Source organism: Stegostoma tigrinum, chromosome 14 (genome assembly GCF_030684315.1).
Source record: "Stegostoma tigrinum isolate sSteTig4 chromosome 14, sSteTig4.hap1, whole genome shotgun sequence".
NCBI lineage: Eukaryota > Metazoa > Chordata > Chondrichthyes > Orectolobiformes > Stegostomatidae > Stegostoma > Stegostoma tigrinum.
In genome coordinates, this window is record NC_081367.1 from 70,111,780 (window position 1) to 70,130,718 (window position 18,939).

Here is an 18,939-nt window from a genome sequence, read left to right on the forward strand (position 1 = left end):
TAAGTTATGGTTAGGCGTAAGATCTGTCCCTCATGCGAACCTTACATTATTTTTTGCTTTCAGGTGGTTCTTTCATGAATATGTCATTCCAAAATAAATTCACTAATTTTCAAACCACCTGTTTTATTTGTAACTTATTCAGATATCTTATAGTAAACTGCAGGGAGTAGTTTTGTGGAAGCTGCTTCTCATATTATAATGATGTCAGTAGCAATGTGTCTTCTTGGAATCTAGAGTTGATTATCAGTAAAATAAATGACAACCTTAAGCACATCAAAGTACTGATAATACCACAAGGATACGTGTATTTCAAGGAATAATGTCATGCATTTGGACAAAATGCAAGATCAGCTTTTGATGTTACTTCTGAACTGTCATACAAAGGACATTGATTCTCATCTGGTATTTCTAACAAAAGATTTTTTCATTCTTATTCATGTTATCAGAGTTAAACCATAAATGCAGAACAGATTATTCTGCAAAGGGTTGAAAAGTTGGATGTGCAGTTCCAAATGACAGCTTTCAGGACAAAACCAGCAAGCAGCAGAGATGGGTCAGCAGTGTAAATGTTTGGCAAGGAAGGATGGTGGCAGACAGCCCAAGAGAGAAAGGAGACAATCACATGATAAATAATTTTAATGATACTGTTTAGTTTAGAATCATAAACCACAGGATGAACAGAGTCAACAGTATAGTCAGTCCATTACTCTACAGCCTACCCTGTAACAAAGAATTCTTCTCCTAATAACTTAAATTGGAAAGATAGTACGAACACAAGAAATGAATGGTCAGTGCAGAGTGGCCACAATGCAGTACAGAAATTGAGATCAGGTAAAAGTAGGACTAACTGGTAAGTAGTAGGCAAATAATACTTACCTGAAACTTTAACTTTTTCAGTTTTAATTAAACTGTTTGAATTCAATTTTGAATTTGTTAACACTTAATAGAAGCTGTCTTACATTGACAACGAACTGTCAATAGCTATAAAATGATGCCTTAACGGGCACTCAAATGAGAGGAGGACAAAGGAAGCATTTCAAAGACTCCCTCGAGGCTTCCCTCAAGAAATGCAACATAGATGTCAACACCAAGGAGATCCTCATTCTGAAGAAGCCAACTTGAAGGAAGCTCCTGTACGAAGGGTCACAATTCTTCAAAAACACCCGTCAGCAACAGGAAATACGGAAAAGGAGCCGGAGAAAGGAATACCAATGAACTCGAGGCCTAGAACCAATTCCAACTCCTGGAAGCACTTGCTAAATGTGTGGATGGAGATTGGCCCTAGAATCTGGCCCAGCAGCCAAACAACAACCCATAGAACCCACAACCGGTGACAGAATTTCCGAGGTGGACAATCATACTCATAGGTAACTAATTGCTGCCACTGTCGAATTTTAGTGAGCTGAAAGATTAAACCAATCACTGTAATGTGGGTTATGTTGTATAAAAAAAATATATGTGGATGCACAGTGTGGTCATTGTTTGCTCACACATTTTGAAGCAGATTGCACTGCAAACTGAGTGAATGCAGAAGTTATTAATTAGGCACAGGTGCTGATCTTTTTCCATCAAATACTTCTGCTGCTGCATCTTACAGATAACCTCTAAATCCGATCAAGCTATAACGTAAGTTAGATGAAGAAATTAATTGAGTCATGACAAACAATACCCTAAGCATAAACAGAGTGCAACAGAAAGCCCAAAACACAGAACAGATTCATATGGAAGTCACTCACATTTGGCGATTAGAAAAGCAACATGACAATAATGAAGGAATGGCATCAATGGGCAACAGATCGGTGATTTCGGCTGTGGGCTTAACTAGGAAATTTAGTTTATTTTTTAATAAGTGGAGGAATGGCACAGCATCTCATGTAAACCCTGTGCCATGTGGAACTTCAAGGTGTTTCTTGGGTCCTGGAAAACTACATGAATAAGAAACATCATTATTTGGAGGAGCTGGAACTAAAATCTTCTGAGTTTGAGCAGTGCATCCATCAGACTAACAGCAGCAGACAGCAATGTCCAGGAGGGGTTAACCCTTCATCTTAAATATGTGCCAGAATGGGGGAACAGCTGACCGCTAGACAGGCAACAAATATTAAGTATTGCAGGAGTCCCCTTAAGCATATTACTTAGTTAGACTTAGAATGCCTACAGTGTGCAAACAGGCCCTTCGGCCCAACAAGTCCACATCGACACTCAGAGAATCCCACACAGACCCATCCCCCTGTAACCCACCTGATCTCCACATCCCTGAACACTATGGGCAATTTAGCATGGCCAATCCAGCTAACCTGCACACCTTTGGCGTGTGGGAGGAAATCCATGCAGACATGGGGAGAATGTGCAAACTTCACAGTGACAGTCACCAGAGGGTGGAATCAAAGCTGGGCCTCCAGGTACTGAGAGGCAGCAGTGCTAACTATTGAGCCACCATGCTGCCCCCAACCCCCATTTTCTAAACAATACTGGTTTCAGAAATGGTTTCTATGGAAAGCCAAGTCTGCATGACAAAGCAAGTGAATGCAGGGAACAAACAGCCTGCATGCACAGATAGGATCCTGTTTCCCTGATGCCAGGGTCAAGGATATCAGCTGAAAATGAACAAACCTTTCTGAGAGAGTATGCAAACAATGAAAGATTTTGATAGCAATGAAAAAGACAGAAACAGGAATGATACTCTGCAGGAAAATTTGGAGAACACTGAAACTGAATATATGGTTTCCCAAATGACTAAAATAGTAATATCAGTAACCGCTATTTCACCTCAGTGCCACATGCTCATGAATGCACAAATGCAGGGATAGTCCCAATGACTAGGATATCGGACTCCTGTGGAGTTATTTTACGCAGAACTAGATTTTAACAACAGGGCATTATAAATTGGGTTAAAATCTGGTAGAAAGTTGCAGAGGATGCGGAAATCTTAAAATGCCATCACAGGCCAGAATTTAACATAACCAGAGCATAGCAGAGGCAAACCCTCAATGGAATGTTAGAATCCTTGCTTCAATCTGGAAAACATTCACCATCACTTTGTTTGCCTTTCAACACACCCACTTCAAAAGAGCAACCCAATTCCCCACAATTCAGGAGGACCATGAAACCCATGGAACTTGCTTGTGGTTGCACAGATTAAGAGCTGAGCAGGCTACATGGCTAAGTGATAACTCCTGGCATTCTCTCCTCCAGGCTCAAGGCAGGAGGGAGAGTCCTGTTTTCTTACAACAAAAGGAGGAGATGTTCCAAGCAAACCAAACAAGCCAAGGTGCAGGTAGCAGAAGAAGCCAGCAGTTTGCATCATCATCAGAAGCTGAATCCAATTTCGCACAGGGTCAATGATTTTCTACACCTTTTGTTAGTTCAAAACGGAATTAGAAGCAGATTCTTCCTTGATATTTGCCACATAAGGCACAATTTTTGACTCAAATGCCATTCCTGAGGATTGTATGCAATACTGAATATTAGTGATATTCTTGACATAGGCTCCTTGAAATATCCCTTCAGGAAAATTACCATTGTCAAAGTACCCACTACCCTAAAGAATTTCATCCCAGGTTGGACCAAAACTTTGATGCTGCTCAAAGTGTTACCAGCTGTAATATAGTCAGACTGAGGAATATCAGTGCAGCTTGTTTCATCAAGTGCTCCTCTTCTTCTGTGCCTATACCTGAAAATCTTTTTCAGTACTGAACGAACTCACAAGACCCCAATGCTTTGTAGTTAAAGACTTCCAGCAAATTGATTAGGAATTCAGTCTGGCCTTTTCAAAGTCTTCTTCTTGCCAATAACTTCTAAATCTGACCACTGGAATGAAAACCTAAAGAACTACACATGCAGTAAATCAAGAACACAAACACAAGTTTCCAGAAAAGCTCAGCAGATCTGGCAGCATCTGTGAAGAAAGCATCAAAGTTAACGTTTTGGTCGGGTCAGGTGACCTTTCCGCTGAAATGAGTTCCCAGACCCAAAACATCTGACTTTTTCTTCACAGATGCTGCTAGGTCTGTTGAGCTTTTCCAGCAACTTTTGTTTTTGTTTGCAACCACTGAAATGGTTGGAATGCCCCCATATAAATGTCTGGTGCTTGGAATAGAACATAGAACATTACAGTACAGTACAGACCCTTCGGCCTTCGATGTTGTGCCGACCCGTCATACCAATCTCAAGCCCATCTAACCTACACTATTCCATGTACATCCATATGAATGTCCAATGACGACTTAAATGTACTTAAAGTTGGCGAATCTACTACCGTTGCAGGCAAAGCATTCCATTCCCTTAATACTCTCTGAGTAAAGAAACTACCTCTGACATCTGTCCTATATCTTTCACCCCTCAATTTAAAGCTATGCCCCCTCGTGCTCGCCGTCACCATCCTAAGACAAAGGCTCTCCCTATCCACCCTATCTAACTCTCTGATTATCTTATATGTCGCAATAAGTCACCTCTCAACCTTCTTCTCTCTAACGAAAACAGACTTGCCTTTTTGGAAGATAAACAAGTTCCACATTCCACTGAATAGCAATTCCAGGTTGTACAGTACAATTATCCATAATGATTCTCAGATGAAAGTTTGTGTTCGGATGTCGTAGATTCTCTACAACATTTACAGAAGTCAAAGATCTTTAGTTGAAAGAATGAACAATGCCTCCTGAAAGCAGCAAATGTTTTGGAAAATGGGTAATTACCCACTTTAATTCCTCAAATCCATCCATCCACATTGATATCCAGACAAGTCACACATTCCTTGCTCTGTTTTCCAGTCACACACTTCCTCTGCAAAACCTGTATGTTACATGTGGTACTAAGTTGCATAAAACTCCTACTTCATTGAAGTTATACATATAACAAGATCAGTACTTTTCAATTACTGCCGGTAGAGTTGATGGAAACCATTCTTATGTAATTTTAGGGGTCATTCTCTTGATTTGACTCAATTGTAACATAAACTTTTTCCACTTCCTGATCCATTCTGTTGGCCTTAATGATGTCATTATATCTGATTTCTTCTGCAGTTTTGATGGACCTTTCCACTTAAATATCTTGTCTTTTGTGAGGATTCTTAATTGCACACTGCTAGGAATCATTCAACAAATTCAATATTTCTATGTGACTGTATTTAGGACCCCAATCTTCTGATGAGTAGAAATCACCATCTTTGAGCTCTTTTTTCTGCCCTATGACTGAGCTCCACGTTGGCTCTTCTGATGCTGGCTTCTTCAAATTGCAGAATGGAGGAAATCCAATGACTTTCTTGTAGCATTGGATCAACCAAAGGGGCAGACAAGACATACCACATTAGCTGCTATGTCTTGATAAGTGTTGATGAATGAGTGTTTTGGTGAATGAACAACTCTAAAGTGAGTGGTTGGCGTAATGAGTTAATGTGTAAGTGTGTCAATGAGTAAGCTGGGTAAACTAAGTAGGTAAGTTGATGGGCAGTAAGTAGAAGTCATGACTTAAATGGAAACAGTATCCTTACAAAAGTGTCCCACTGTTTCACAAGTTGTCATAAAATGTGTCAGATTCCAAAGAGACCACTAAAATGACCAACTGCTTGGAGTTGACTGCAATTTAGCACAAAAGCAATTCACACCAAGTTTCCTCACTAATGGATAATAACTCATTTATCATAGAATCCCTACACTGTGGAAACAGGCCCTTTGGCCCAACAAATCCACACCAAACCTCAGTGCATCCCAACCAGACCTGATTACCCACTTAATCTACACATCCCTGAACACTTCTAGCAATTTAGCATGGCCAATCCACCTAACCTGCACATCTTTGGACTGAGGGAGGAAACTGGAGCACCCGGAGGAAACCCACACAGACATGGGGAGAATGTGCAAACTCCACACAGACAGTCACCCAAGGATGGAATTGAACCCAGGTCCCTGGCACTGTGAGGCAGTGGTGCTAACCACTGAGCCACCGTGCTACCCGCTATTTAGTGTGACTCGCTAAACTTTAGCAAATGACATAGACAGGAAAATAATTTTAATTTATTACTTTGTGACTTAAACTGTAACTCTTCAGAAATACCAAACACATGCACACACATTCAAAGAATCATAGAATACCTACAGTGTGGAAGCAGGCCATTCAGCCCAAGTCCATACTGACCCTCCAAAGAGCATTCCACCCAGACCGAAACTCGCTAACCCATCCCTGTAGCCTTGCACTTTCCATGGCCAATCCTCCTAACCTGCAAATCTTTGGACTGTGGGAGGAAACTGGAGCTCCCAGAGGAAACTAATGCAGAGGTTAAGACAGATAAAAGATTGATGAGTGAACGTATATTATGGGTGGAATGAAACATACATCCAGGTTAGCAGGCTTTGACTGATAATGTTCTCTGGGCAGGCTGACTCTCGTGAAGAGTTAGTCCTTGCCATTGCAATGTGTCTCCTCTTTAATGCATGAGCCCTGAAGAGTGAAGTGACATTGGGAATATATTGTCTGGGGAAGCCAACTGATTACATAGTCTACTTTTCCCTGGTGAGAGTGAAGCAAATAACTTTCACTTTTCTGCTTTACAAGGCTTCTCTCAGCACCCAGATCCAATGATGCAGGGAGATATTAGGAATATCATCTGTTCTGATTGGGAAGGATCACTGATGCAGAATTTTTTTTTTAATTTTCACAGGCAGCACCATTTTCACTTTGCTGTGCAGGACCAGGTCCATTTGAAGAAGTGGTACAAGTCAGCCACCAAATCTTTCGTGAAATAAAACTGCCTCAGACACTACTCTTAGCTGAGATGAAGTACACTACGTGGTCTAAAGATTATTAGGGGGGGTGGGGAGTAAGATTTTCTACTGAAAGCCTTCCTCTCCCTCCTCCCTGGACTCCATCTCCAAGTGCTGATGAAAAACAAGAAGGAATACAATTACGGTCACACTACTGAAAGCAGAATCCTGACATTCTGAGACAAGAAATCTCTCCTGATCTCCATTGTAAATGGGAGGTCCCATATTTCTCTCGCAAGAAGGCAAACATCTTTTTGGCCTACGCCCACTGAAGTTCCCTGAGGAATCTATTCATTTCAATTGGGTCACTGTTCCCTAATATCTTTCAACTCATCTTATCTTTTTGTCTAAGTCCACTGCCACTTCCATTAAATCCAGGAATTTCCCGAATAACAGAGAACAGTGCTTCTAACTCATCTCTGCAGCATGTCACCTGAAAAATGATTGCTGGTCCCTTTAAATAATATAAGTGAGGTTAGGGCCCTTTGTTAAACTGAACGCATGCTCAGCTGCGATCCAAGGAGTAGTTTAAGGAGCGGCAAGGTCCAAGATGGTGGATTGGGTGCCAAATCAACCATTAAACACTGTTTGACATTTCAGTTCATTGACTGAGAACATGGCACAATGGTTATGTCCCTGCCTCTGAGATGAAAGGTTCAGGTTAGTGGGTTAGTTCAAGTGCTGTATTACAACTAGAGAGAAGTTAGCCAGTCAACATTTTTAATGTGGCGTAATTTAAAAAGGTGAATTTGAGGACTAAAATGCTCTAATTCTTCTTGCCACTGTGCATGTGTTATAAGTAGATAGATGTATCAAACATCTTTAAATTTCCCATCATGCTTAATTGGATTTTCTTCATTAGAGGCTAGTTTAAACTGTTATTAATAGGATAGAGAGGCATTGTTTTGCTCACTCTGCTGAGAAAAAATCTGACAGATCATGGAAATCAAAAACACACCACTGCATTAAAATAAGAAGGTGTACAGCTGGATGAACACAGGAGGCCTGGCAGCATCAATGCAGCAGGAAAACTGACACTTTGGGTCTGGACCCTTTTGGGAAAGGCCACATCGTACTAAAAGCCAGCTCCATCACAGTTTGACAGTGGTTCCCTATTGTGGGCACCTGAAAGATGTCAGGGGAAGGGTTAAATGGATGGGGAGTAGGGATCAGAAGCATGGAGGCCAGAGAAGCACTCATGTTTTCTCTGCCTTATGAGGTGGGATTATACAAATTAAACTGTTTGCTCTGGAATTTAGAAGGTTAAGGGTGATCTGGTTGAGGTCTTCAAGATATTAACAGGAAAGCATTGCGTACATAAACTATTTCCATTCATTGGGGATTCTAGAACTAGGGACATAGGCTCAGAATTATGGCCAGGCCATTCAAAAGAGATATTAGGAAGCAATTCTACACACAAAGGGCTAGGGATATTCGGAACTCCCTTGCACAAATATCAGTGGATGCAGGGTCAGTTGTTGATTTTCGATCTGAGATGGATGTATTCTTGTTACGTTAAAGGTATGAAGGAGAATGGACCAAAGACAGGTATACAGAGTTAACCACAGTTCAGCCATGATCTCATTGAATGGTATGAACGGTCGGACAAGTTAAAGGAGCTGAACAGCCTGCTTCTGTTCCTATGTTCCTGATACTGTATTTAGCTATTGAGGTAAAAGTCATCCTTACCTTTAGATTTGCTCAAATGTTTAAACATTGAAATAACTAAACAGTATTGACATAGTCTTTCAGATAATGGGGTCAGATCAAACTACTAAACATCTAAATGAATTGAGAAAGCAGGGAATGAGTTTAGGAGTTTTAATGTCTCTAAATCATACAGGACTCCAGTGACGGTAAAATAAAACTGTTTCTTTTCTGTACAACAAGAAAGCACAACAGATTTCTAATTGTTCTGGGGCATGATTAACACTTCTGCTTGTGTTTACAAAAGCAGTGGAAAAGAATAAGGACATAGTGTGAAACTGAAAAACATTGTGAGCGTACTTTTCTAATTTTACATGGATAATGTTGTTCATCAGATGTTGCTGTAAAATTAATGGTGAAGCTAATGATGTTTGATGTTACTTACATATAGATAGCCTCTCTGGTGAGGCAGATATTTAAATGTCAATATTTAAAGTTGCTGTTGCATTACTTCAACGAACAACAGCTTCGTAAAAATGGCATTTCATTGTCAACGTTATCTTTGAGATGTAGTGAATGCTATGATGTTGTACTTGTTCAGTTGATATACACAAAACACCAACGAAAATTAAGTTTTGTTACTAAAAGCATAAATGCTCTTTTAACAACATGTCTGGCACTGAAAATTAAATTTATAAGTGCAAACTTGGTTTTTAAGACACTAATTGCTGTAGAAATTTATGAAAATTTCATATTTAAAGTAGTTTTATTGTTCCTTTCTTTTTCTTGTTCCAATCCTTCTTTCCCTCTCCACTTCTATTCCTTTAGCTGATTTTACATTGACTTTGACAACTCAAATTTGCACTTTCTTTCAAGTATTCTGTTGTTTGTTTCCTAATCCTTCAATCTGACTAATTAGGAAGATACATGGGCTGGTCGTCTTTCATTCAGGTCCCAATAGTTTTGTTTCCCGCGTTGTGCTCAGGTATTTAGCAATCCGAAGTCCAAAATATTCTGTACTGAGGACTCTAAAGGCAAGTCTAACTAATGGTATTTAATGTCCTATTTCAGCAGAATCTAGCCCAAATCGTAATGCTGAGGAGGATTTAGTTGGCCATCAGCAGCAGCAATCAAGCAATTGCAAGGCAAGAATAAACTGTGCCAGAAACAAATCCATATATCCCCGGAACAAACAGGATGGAAACAGTGGAAGGGTCACTCGACCTGAAACATTAACTCTGATTTCTCTCCACAGATGCTGCCAGACCTGCTGAGCTTTTCCAGTAATCTCTATTTTTGTTTCTGATTGACAGCAGTTCTTTCAGTTTTTATTTCATATATCCTCTTTTTTTCCTAGTGATATTCGTTAGTCTCATCCTCGTTGCAGTAATGCCCTACTGGGCTATGATAATATTTCTGATTGTTAGATTATAATTTCTGTTGGTCAAGCTGAAATGTAGTGCTACCCTATAAATAAATTTACACGCATTTCGCAAGCAAATGGGTGTCAATAATTTCCCTCATGCTCCTTCACAGCTATGAGAGAGTTTCATTTTTGTATTTCTTTAAAATTTATTTCACAAAAGATATGCAACACATACACATCAATACAGAGTATGAAAACATTTGTATGTGGGACAATTTACATAGCCTAAAAGTTTAAAATTGTAAATACTCTGCCACTTTTTAAAAATTTTTCCAGAACTTGTAGAAGAATTGATCATTCAACAACCAAGAGTGAGACTTCTAATTTTCTTATTCTGATTCATGGTGTTGAATTCAAAATTAAAATATATTAATCCAGACCCATGCTTTTAATTTAATGGGTATTATCATTAATACATATATATTTCACTTCATTTCTATTGTCTCCAATTTAACTCCCTTTTATTTGTTTAAACCATTTTGTCTCCAACCCTGTAAAGAATGGTAGGTGAGAACATTAAAGCGTTATCACTAATGTAAACTATCACATTCTTTGTTAACTCCTATCGGATAAATGTCAAACACAAGATAACTGAGTCAAAATTAAAGTAATGCTATGCTTTGCTAATTTTAATAGCATTAGCTGAATGAAACATTTTGACTGATTGCCTATGTGCAATAATAAATCCAAGATCAGATGCTGAAATATGTTGAAGATAATCAAATTCGCTTTATGTGCTGTGTAAAAAAACAGTTTCACGGGCTAACAGCACACAAACATTCACTTTCAGGGTTCCAAAATGCAGCAAACATAATAATTAAAATAAATGTAGTTTTGATTATACTTCTGTAGTCCTTTGAAGCACAGCATCTTGCACATACCAGACACAAAGCTGCCAACCATGCAATAAAATGTTATACCATAAGTAAGGCCGACCACAAGCATTAGGCAATATTGTCTGTTCACAGGCACCTCTTTCTTTCAATGTTTTTGTGGGTCAAAAAATCTGTAATATTTGATTTTCATGTTTCCACAAACCAAAGCTATGCTTTAAAATATCAATAAAAACTTAACAATCTGCAAGGACACTTGACAAAATTCCTCTTCTTTCCAACACATATTGAACATCTCTTTGGTATGTTCGTTTTTACAGTGCACAGAGTCTACTTATTTTAATAGATGCTGTGTTACTCTTATAATGACAGTTCTCAAAAACTTGGAAACTATGTAGGGGACACACCACAGCCAAATGTTAACAATAAACTGCTTGCAATTTTGAACGTATAATTCACAAATACTACAGCACAAGTGATTTATTTTCAAACAACCACAGCTACTAACGTGCACGACACATACATGATTGCATATTTTTAAAACCCTCTTTCACAGAGATTGGGTAAATATGTTTTGCTTCGTAATTCTGAAGTGCATGGATACAAAGTGACATAACTAATTGTACTTTATTATGTGATTAAAATCTGGAAGAAAATACATTAGAAGCAAATAATTGATAGGGTGATAATATAAAATAACAGAATTTTTGAATTGAACAGGACATAGTCAAAAAAAGAAAAGAGGCGTTGCTCAAGTTAATGAAACTTTTCATGCGCCGATTCAACAGAAACATGCGAGCTATTAGCATATTTCAAGCAAATATTGTGTATACTTGTGAAACAGAAAAACTTTACTGAAGTTGAAGGGAGCACTGATAGAAGTCAAAAACATTTGAACAGCACTCGAAACAGTAAACCAGGAAGGGTGTTCCCAATGAGAGGGAGACCAGACTATTGTCATCTGACATTACGACAGAGATAGCACTTCAAATGTATTTCATTGGTTGGGCAGAACTTTGGAACAATATAAAGTTGTGAAAGATGCTACAAAAATACAATGCTTCTTTCTTAGTCATTTGAATAGCACCACAAACACCACAAGCTTCACCACTTTTGATATCTTGCATTTACAGCTATGCATTGTGGCTACAGGCACATATTTTAAGCACAAAAACTAAAGAATTAAGGTTCTGCTCATTGATATGGAGAAATTGTTTCTAATGACGGGGGGGGGGTCAGTCAACAGATGATACAAACTTAAAAACAGGTAAAATAACACGGAATAAAATGAATAGAACTTTTTTTCTTAAATACAGCAAGTTGTTCTGATCTCGAACGTGCTACCTGAAATTCTGGTGGAAACAAATTCAGCAGTAACCTTCAAAACTTATCTAATGAAAAAACACTCACAGGGGTATAAGGAAATGAAAAGGGCATTGGCACTAATTTGGTTGCCAGTGAGATTTTTTGAATGTTTGATAGGAGTGACAGTGCAGAAACCATCCTGCAAATATTACAAAGTTAAAAGCAATTAATGAACATATTACATTTTAAAATTGTTTCTTGGGTTCATTTTTACCATTCACAATCACACTATAGCCAGTGTAATGTTGTGAGAATACCTGCTGCGAAAACAAAATCAATATTGAAGTTGGTTGGCTTGAATTATACTACATTGTTAGGATTAGACTGTTAGATATTTGGTGTTTCTAAGCAGGAAACAACTTTGTTATCTTCTCAGCATGAAATATAAACTGGTATATGATACGTACTACATGACAAAGATATTAATATTAAAGTTCTCTTGGAAATTCTGAGTCACAACAAATGCTAGAAAATGCAACTCTTTTTCTTTAATATCATCCATAATCAGAATAAAAGTCCCTTTCCATTGAGTAAATAACACAATCTCCTGCAAAAGTGATGCAGCACTGCATGGCATATACATCCAGTCAATGGTAATCTGTATCCACTACTTCACATTCATTTCGATGCCCATTAGCACAGATTTAAATGCTCCTCAAACTGACTGCACTGACACAAGTTTATTGCTCTGACACCAGCGCTGGCTTTTTCTTGGTGATCATCAGAATAATGAGGGTGTTCACGACACAATCCCAGAACAAACAAGAGGGACAGACAGAGAGAGAAAGAGTAAAAGATGGAGAAAGGTGTTAACAGGCAAAAGTGAAGTCAGTGGAAGGTAAAGAAGTTGGAAAAAAAATCAAAAGGCTTATGGAAAATCCACTTAGCTCACAAGAGCCACTAAAAATTAAATGTGTCCAAATTGGAGGTAAGGAAGTAATCTGCGAAAAAGAAAGCTTGCTTCTGCAAAACATGCCAAAAGAAAACTCGATAATAAATGGATAAAGCACTTTGAAACAGCACATAACTATGTTAAATGTCCAGTGTATAACCAGGCATGGGTCCAATTTGTCTCTATGCAGGACAAGCCTTTCTCTCAAATACAAGACTTCAATTCCAATAACTCACTTCCTACACATTCACATGAGTATCTAGCTTCCTTTTAGTCATAATAAGTTACCGTCGAAGTGGCTCTTGTGAAGCAGTGGTAAGTGTACTTACCTTTTGATCCAAGATAACAAAGTGTGGAGCTGGATGGACACAGCAGGCCAAGCAGCATCTCAGGAGCACAAAAGCTGACGTTTCGGGCCTAGACCCTTCATCAGAGTGGGGCCCCCTTCATCAATGAAGGGTCTAGGCCCGAAACGCCAGCTTTTGTGCTCCTGAGATGCTGCTTGGCCTGCTGTGTTCATCCAGCTACACACACTTTGTTATCTTGGATTCTCCGGCATCTGCATCTTTGTATCTCTGATACAATTTTTACCTTTTGAGCCAGATAGGTCTGGATTTACGGCCCACCTACTCCAGACTGTGAGGAGGCACCTGGGTATAAGTTGCTTATCTAAGCCACCATCCACATTGTAGGCAAGGCTTCACTTGGCAATGAAGTTTATACTCCTCCGACTTCAATGGTCTTTCTGGAAGCCAACTCACTTTGTTAGACTCCAAAGAAGTTCCGAATTAGTTAAGGACCTCCCTCTCTCTAGAGTAGGTCTGCAACTCCGGCCACTGCTTCGGCGTGGATAATTAGATCTCGTTGAAATTTCGGCAAACCCCACCACCCCCTGCCCCGACACACACACAGGAAATGTCAAACATACTGCAAACAATCGGAAAGGACGGCGCGCCCGAATTTCCGACCGTCCGGAATTTTGTCGAAGAGGAAACTCGGGCGGGAGGGCACGTGGTTTGTCTCGCAGTCCCAAACAACGAGGAGTAAATCTGCGCCCCGCTGATCTCGCGCGGAAATTGGGGCGGAGGAAAGGGCGCAATCGGAACGCGCGGCGGATCCGGGTTCCCGCTGCGGATCGAATTTGTGGAGAAGTTTCTTACAGCGCTGTCCACAGCAATATATACACACACAAAGTTCCTAACAGCCACACACTTTGTGCCATGTGCAAAAGATGGGCTTCCTTTAGATATAAATCTTTACTGAAAAAAATTCTTTTCTTTGAAAAAATCTTAATCATTGCACTTTTTTAAAAAGAAAAGTCCAATCTTCAATCTCTTCTGCGTCCCGTTCACATTTGCCAAAACACGATGCAACTATAAACAGAACGCCGGTAAGTTTTCTTCAGAATTGAGAAGGAGGTTGGGGCTAAGAAATGAGAAGATGTAGAGGCGAATTGAAGAAAGGCGCACGTCAAGAGGGAGTTATTGGGAGTAACCTCTCACCCGGAATCAGTGCCAGAGAGCAGCACCAACGACTGTGAATAAACACACAGCAAGATAACAAAATTACAACCGACAACAGCAGGCAGGATCGATGTGACATACTCCAAGCCTGTGGGCACAAAGCCTTCGTGTTGCATCGCCTGATATTCTACTTTAAAAAAAACAGCAGATTGCAATATTAGAAATATGATTCTAAATAACTGCATTTATTCTCAATATACCACACTAACCCTTACTCCCACTCGTTTCTAATTTTCTTTGGGTTTCACACGCAACATGTCGTTAAAAAAAACAGAAATATATACTAGCATTTTCTTAAACATCGTTTGTGTTTTTTTTAACACAAGTACTTGAAGGTCTGTGATAACTATAGTCACAATAATCTTGAGATTTTATTCAAAGCTGTTACAGATGTCATGAAAATTATTGATGAAGTCTCACTTCAAAGTGATCTTGACAAGAATCTGTCCAAGCAACAAGACCAGGATGAGTTTTATTTTTATTTTGGTTTCTTTTTCGAGGTAACCATCGTACTCCGCAGAAAGAAAGAAGCACTTCTTTAACCGAACGAGATACTTTTTGAAAAGTTGCGTGCAGTAGACTTGTATGTTATAGCTGATCCTAAAATGTAATGTGCATGCTTCAGTTTTCTTCGAACTGTATGTGAACGCCAATAATGCAACACAGTAAACAAATATGCAAGAGCAATGCGCAAATAAAATGTATAAATGTGATTGTTTTTATGTACAGTGTTGGGAAATTAAGCTGAAGTGCACTGTACCATTTCTCTGTCTTGAGTTTGACGGTTTGTCAGAAAAACCGTCTCACAAAATCTTCCTCGGGGATTGCAATCTTTAATTTGCTTTTTATTAGTTCTCCAATAAGTGCTGCCACAGAAGCTTCTAAAACGGTGCAGCGGTTTTGGTTTTGTTGCTACCATTTTACTTTTGGTCTCTGCAGAGGAAATAATCCATCAAATGATTACACAGAGAGATGAGGAAAACGCACGCATATGAGCGAGAGAAAAAAAACACGTACCAGGTCTTTCCTGACAGGTCTGTTACTTGTTGACGAACATTTGCCATTCTGCAAAGCATTTCTTTCCGAAGAGAAAGTTGGCTGGACTCTCAAACAAAGACACCCCTGCACCTTTGAAAATTAGAACATCGGTTATGAAGCACACAAGCTGTCTCTATTACAAAAAACACGTGTTGGTTTGAACTATTTTGGCTGAGCTTGTGTACATTGTCTATGCATCACATCGGTGATATCTACCGATTGTTCCCGAGTTTCTGAAAGTAGGAGAGCCCAATTTTCAATACGTTAAGGACCAAGTTCAAATAGATGCATGAAAACTGAAAACATTGCGGCCCTTTGGTTTCCGAAATCGTTCAATCAAAAAAAATTGGCATTTTCCATTGGAATAAAAACCCTTTATCATCCTCATGATTGCATCACGCCAGGCAGTAGAAACTGTTTTCATGTTTTACGGATTTTGTAGGAGTCAAGTTTTAGTGGCATGGGCGTTAATTATGTATATAACATATTTGCTAAAATTATTATCATTGTAAAGATTTGTTCAATATTCGAGTAAAATACAATTTTGAGTGTGTTGTTTAATTAGTGCTTTTGAACGACATTAAGTGTTAAAATTAGAGATACAATCAATTTCACAACACCAATATTGCATGAAAGAAAGCATATGATGTAACCTCACCTTAACTAGATTCAAAATACTGTTCAGACAAACCGGCAGAAAATTCAACATTAAGCCAAATACAAAAAAGTATTGATTTATCTTGCTTGCACAGTATTTACAGACAGAGAAAAAAAACATTGCGACAATAATATAGTGCTGGTACTGAGTCCTAGCGGTTTATAGTATTGCGTCTTTTAAACCACAACAAAGCCAAACTTTCCCTTTCGACCTGTACATACTAAAAGAGTACTTTGTTGATCTGAAGCTAATGGAACATCGGGAAGAGGTGCACAATAATATGCTAGAAGCCAATTGTTCAATATACACGGAGTTGTTCTTTGAATGCAGTCTATTCAGAACCTAAGATAGATTAAACGATGATGAAACCAGTCAAAAAATGCGCTCTTATTACTTATGCTATGTTAATTTTTATGACAGGTGCTTATTACTCCTTGGAGTTGCTGCACCATGAGTACCTTTATCTTTACCGGTAGTTTTTGCGGCTCTTAGATTTTGTGACAGTAATCAACGATGAATGACATTGCATTTTTCTAACAGCCGAAATAAGCACCGTATATAGCCTATAAACATCACCAATGAGTGGACAGGAAACTGTATGGTCAAGAAGTATTCGATTTTCTAAATAATTAATATGAAAGCGAATCTAAGTTCATCTTCAACTGGTCCTTGTACGTTCTCAAGTTGAATAAACTGCAAGATCCATTTATTATTTTGGTATGTGATTAGCAATATTACTTCTCTGAAACGCTAATTTTGATCCTGTGTAATATGGATGTCACTAAATGTAAATAACACATACTAACATATATGAGACAAACACACACACACACACACACACAGGCACCACTTAGGATAAGCATTGCCACAGCGTTTGCCCCTTGATAATACCAGCCCGAATCCACCTGGAAAACATCGATTTTTCCAAGGCATTTCTGTTTTAAAGATATAATCCGTACCACGATCGTTCGCATGTGTGATCGATTTCAACGCAACCCTGATAAGCTCCTAGTAAATTTTCACTGACAAAAGAGGAAAAAGTGCTGATTTGAAGTCAATAGTTATGCCCTGTTTAAAAAAGACAAAGCGCGATTGATGTGTTTGATCAATTTAGTTTTATGTGAACTGATATTAAACTGACATTGCAGATCAAACAAAGTCAACAAAGAAAAAAAATTAAAAGTTGAAGGGTTGAATTGAGATAAATGATGCTGATTCAATAAGACTATCAAGGAACCAGCAAAGTAATTTAACATTTTAATTCTGGCTGTGTATATATTGCATGTATAAATATGTATGCGGGGACATTTATATTAATATAATTTATACAGATGCAATTATTGCTGGATATCATTAGCATGTGTTAGAAGCTGCCGTAAGTGACGGGGAACTGATTTGACCTGCTCGGTGTCAGTGCTGGAAGGTCAGGGGATGGCGATTATAAAATAAATATTCACCAGCACGTGTAACACTGTTGGCCACATTTCCAATGGGTGCACTGCGCATGTACGGCGACCGGCTGCACTGTCTCGCCAAAGTGAAGTTCCAAGAATGTTTCACACTGATAGAAACCTCTTGATGACACAGCAGTCATTTGGGACGAAGAGCGCCGAGCTAAACATTAAACAATCTTCCTTCTTTTGCCTTCTCCGATTGTCTCTGTAATTCCAGTTGTAGGAGTTGCAACGCGAATAATTAAAAAAAATACAGCATGCTTATGCTAATTCCCCTTAAACCTTTTCTTGTGTGTAAAGTGCGTCATCTGGTAACTCCGCTCTTTTGTGTGCTATCATTTTAACATTGGAATGAATGTTACGAATTGATGGCAGCTTCCAGCTGCAGGTTAAAAATAGCAGCGATGTTCCACAGACTGAACGTGTTTCTGTAGTTAGTGAATTGCACGACCCTCGAGAACCCTTGGGCCTCGGCTTGTTTTCTGCAGGTAAACAAGGAGAAATAGTAAAGTAACCAAGATCGAAACAGTGTTGGCTCCACTCGGATTAATTTAATATACAGTGCATTGCATAACAAACGTGCTTAAAAACAAAACAAAAAAAAGGGACGTTGATATCTTTCGGTGCGCATCTCCATGCCGATAACCCTGTTTAATTGCATTGAATTGATTTTAGTTCCCAGTAGGGACGGTTTCTGAGATTGGGACATTTTAACAAAGATGTGTGTTATTTTCCAAAATATGAGCAACTCGTTGTATTAAGCAAGAAGGGTCGGAGGTAAGAATTCAAAAAAGGCAACCCCGTTATTCCAAAACTATCCAGGTTCAGTTAATGCTTGTCGACAACGTTAGAAAATTGCACTTGTTACTGCTACTTGCAGTATTTACTCCCACCATGAAGAACAAAATAAAAGGCTTTTCTGTTCTTTGAGACGGATCTTGTCTAAACCAATGTTGCGTCGAGACGGAGATATGTCTTTAAAAAACTGTTTTACTATGTGTTATGCGTGTTACCAATACTGTACCTATAAATATTGGCAACAATATTGGAGATTTGTTTTTGCAGAACCGGCAGTGAAAACCGCACTAATCTGCTCCCATGTTGCAAGAACGCGCCTGAAGAAAAATAAAATCACCCCATTTAACTCCGAAGATGGAAATGCAGGGTGTGCTATGTTTTCGGCATTCCATACAGTGCGTGTATTATATGTTCCTGCAAACAGCGTTTAAATCAAAAATAGGTCCGAAAGTATTTTCACTGAAACTGGCCATTTGCGAAGCATTTACTCGCCTTCTTTTAAATAGTGTTGAATAGCACATTCTAAGGCAAATTCTCATGGTTTTCA

The 18,939-nt window shown here is 38.9% G+C and overlaps 1 long non-coding RNA gene across 3 annotated transcripts in view; it reads right to left on the reverse strand.

Moving 5' to 3' along the window:
* Positions 1-15,560, reverse strand: part of LOC125457405 (uncharacterized) — a 48,621-nt gene extending 33,061 nt beyond the window's left edge. For 2 of the 3 annotated variants that reach the window (XR_009446684.1, XR_007248618.2), the window contains exon 1: positions 13,513-14,581. This is a non-coding gene — a long non-coding RNA (uncharacterized LOC125457405). Of the gene's footprint in view, positions 1-13,512; positions 14,582-15,461 lie in introns of those variants that run through there. The other variant, XR_007248619.2, reaches the window with a different exon arrangement.
* Between the last annotated feature and the right edge of the window lie 3,379 nt (positions 15,561-18,939).